This window comes from Aquarana catesbeiana, linkage group LG03, assembly GCF_042186555.1.
Source record: "Aquarana catesbeiana isolate 2022-GZ linkage group LG03, ASM4218655v1, whole genome shotgun sequence".
Lineage (NCBI taxonomy): Eukaryota > Metazoa > Chordata > Amphibia > Anura > Ranidae > Aquarana > Aquarana catesbeiana.
The window spans coordinates 406,833,132-406,836,294 of NC_133326.1; the positions used below are offsets into that span (position 1 = coordinate 406,833,132).

At 44.4% G+C, this 3,163-nt stretch overlaps 1 pseudogene; it reads left to right on the forward strand.

The window, feature by feature from the left end:
- Nucleotides 1-517: 517 nt before the first annotated feature.
- Nucleotides 518-636, forward strand: LOC141135930 (5S ribosomal RNA; annotated as a pseudogene).
- Nucleotides 637-3,163: the final 2,527 nt, after the last annotated feature.

Below are 3,163 nucleotides of genomic sequence, written 5' to 3' on the forward strand. Positions count from 1 at the left end.
GCAATTGGTGTATGACAATCATTGAGAGACCAGTTTAAACAAGTGCTCAAGGTTATTCCTGATCAGCAGGCCAGGATTTTGCTGGAGTTACCAGCGGCATTATGTTTAGCAATAGATGCCATGAGAGATTCTATTCTTCAAGCCTTATGCTTGGGCTGGTGCATAGGCATAGGGCCTTGTGGTTGAAAGATTGGTCAGCTGAAGCGTCATGTAAAGCTCCTGGCTAGTTTTTCTTTTCAGTGAACAGCTGTTTGGGGAGGATTTGGATAAATACATCCAAAAAAATTCTAGTGGAAAAAGTACCCTTTTGCTAGTTAGGAAGAGGAGTAATCGTATTTCAATTAAACAAGCTCCTTCTCCAGTGTTAGGAGCATCTGCTTCCAGGCAGTCACAATGGCCTCCACCATCAAGTTCAAGAGGGGAACTGGAGCCTCCTTATGAGGGGGCGCCCCCGCTCGCTTGAAGTGCGGGGAAGACTTCTGCAGGTCTCACGGGTCTGGTAGGAATAGTGTCGGGAGCCTACGGCCACATCACCCTGAAGGCGCCCAATCTCGTCTGATCTCAGAGGCTAACCAGGGTCAGGCCTGGTTAGTACCTGGATGGGGGACCACCTGGGAATACCAGGTCCTGTAGGCTGCAGATGGGTGACTTCCTCAATAACTCTAGGGTACAAGTTTGAGTTCCGAAAGTCCCTGTTTCCTTGTTTTCTCAGGTTCCAGAGGAAAAGAAGTCTCTCTTTCAAGCACTGGACCATCTTTTGTCTCAAAAAATTGATCTTAGTGGTTCTCATGCAAGGGCAGGGATTGGGGTTTTATTTAAACCTTTTCATGGTACCAAAACCAAATGGGTATGTCAGACCCATTCTAGATCTCAAAAATCTAAACCGGTTTGTGAATATCCGCTCTTTTTGCATGGAGTCAATCCAATCAGTGGTCTCTGTCCTACAAGGTGGAAAACTTTTGGCGTCAATAGACATCAGGGATGCATACCTCCGTGTACCTATATTTCCCACTACCCTATATCTACGTTTCGAGGTAGAAAATCTTCGTTTTCCGTTTGTAGCTCTGCCTTTCAGTCTAGCTACTGCACCTCGAGTATTTACAAAGGTCCTGGCCCCTCCTATAGCCGGATTATGGGCCCAAGGTATTACGATTATAGCTTACCTAGACGATCTGCTCTTGATAGTCCAGTCGGTAGCCCGCTTAGACCAAAGTATGATCCACAGTCAACTACCTAGAATACCTAGGTTGGATTCTCAACCTAGAGAAATCCCCCTTAAAAAAAAAAAAACTATCAAGGAGAGTAGATTACCTGGGTCTATTTATACAGCCCAGACAAGGGTATTCTTGCCCCAGGCAAAGATCAGGGCCATAAAGGAACTAATTCAGGTGGTCAAGGCAAAGAAGAATCCTTCTATTCGAGTTTGCATGAGGTTGTTCAGAAAGATGGTGGCTTCATTCAAGGCCGTTCCTTATGCGGAGTTTCATTTGAGGCTGCTGCAAAACAGTATCTTATTGACTTGGAACAAGAAGATCCAAGCTCTTGATTTCCCAATGTATCGGTCTCCAGGGTGCGCCGAAGCCTCAGTTGGTGGTTGATAACCAAGAATCTGCAGAAGGGAAAATCTTTCCTACCAGTTACCTAGAAGATGGTAACAATGACCTTGCCCATCAACATTCTAGATATCTGGGCAGCGCGCTTGGCTCTGAGGGCCTGGATGTTCAGGTTACGGAACTGTCCTGTCATGATCCAGCCACACCACATGTTTTCAGGATCCAATTTCTTTGAAGTACATCATGGGACACAGAGGTCCCTCCCCTCTTTCTGGTATACACGTGTATTGCTTTGCTACGAAACTGAATTACTCTCAGTAGTGGGAGGGGTTATATTGGGAGTAGACTTCCTGTCTTAGGGTGTGCCAGTGTCCATCACCTGAAGGTGGCCTATAACCCACATAGTAATTACTATGGCTCTGTGTCCCGTGATGGTCTTCAAATTAAAGGATTTTACAGGTAAGCTGTTATAAAAATCCTATTTTTTTTTTTACCAGGGTTTACAACCACTTTAACATCAGTGACAGCTTGAAGTCTTTTGCGGTATTTGTGGATGAGGATCTTTATCTTCTCAGATGGTAAAATTGCCCATTCCTCTTGGCAAAAAGCCTCCAGTTCCTGTAAATTCTTGGGCTGTCTTGCATGAACTGCACGTTTGAGATCTCCCCAGAGTGGCCCAATGATATTGAGGTCAGGAGACTGAGATGGTCACTCCAGAATCTTCATTTTATCCTGCTGTAGCCAATGACAGGTCAACTTGGCCTTGTGTTTTGGATCATTGTCATGTTGGAATGTCCAAGTTCGTCCCATGCGCAGCGGCTGATGAATGCAAATGTTAATCCAGTATTTTTTTTGATAACATACTGCATTCATCTTGCCATCAATTTTTACAAAATTTCCTGTGCCTTTTGTAGCTCACGCATCCCCAAAACATCAGCGATCCACCTCCGTGTTTCACAGTAGGAATGGTGTACCTTTCATCATATGCCTTGTTGACTCCTCTCCAAATGTAGCGTTTATGGTTGTGACCAAAAAGCTCAGTTTTGGTCTCATCACTCCATATGATTTTGCCAGAAGTTTTGAGGCTTGTCTCTGTGCTGTTTGGCATATTGTAAGCGGGATACTTTGTGGCATTTGCCTAGTAATGGCTTTCTTCTGGCGACTCGACCATGCAGCCCATTTTTCTTCAAGTGCCTCCTTATTGTGCATCTTGAAACAGCCACACCACATGTTTTCAGAGTGCTGTATTTCACCTTAAGTTATTTGTGGGTTTTTCTTTGCATCCCGAACAATTTTCCTGGCAGTTGTGGCTGAAATTTTAGTTGGTCTACCTGACCGTGGTTTGGTTTCAACAGAACCCCTCATTTTCCACTTCTTGATTAGACTTTGAACACTGCTGATTGGCATTCTCAATTCCTTAGGTATCTTTTTATATCCCTTTCCTGTTTTATACAGTTCAACTACCTTTTCCCGCAGATCCTTCAAAATTTCGTTTGCTTTTCCCATGACTCAGAAGCCAGAAACTGCAGTGCAGCACTGGATGAAAGATGCAAGGGTCTGTCAGGAGTCCAGAAACTCTCTGACCTTTTATACACACACACTAATTACAA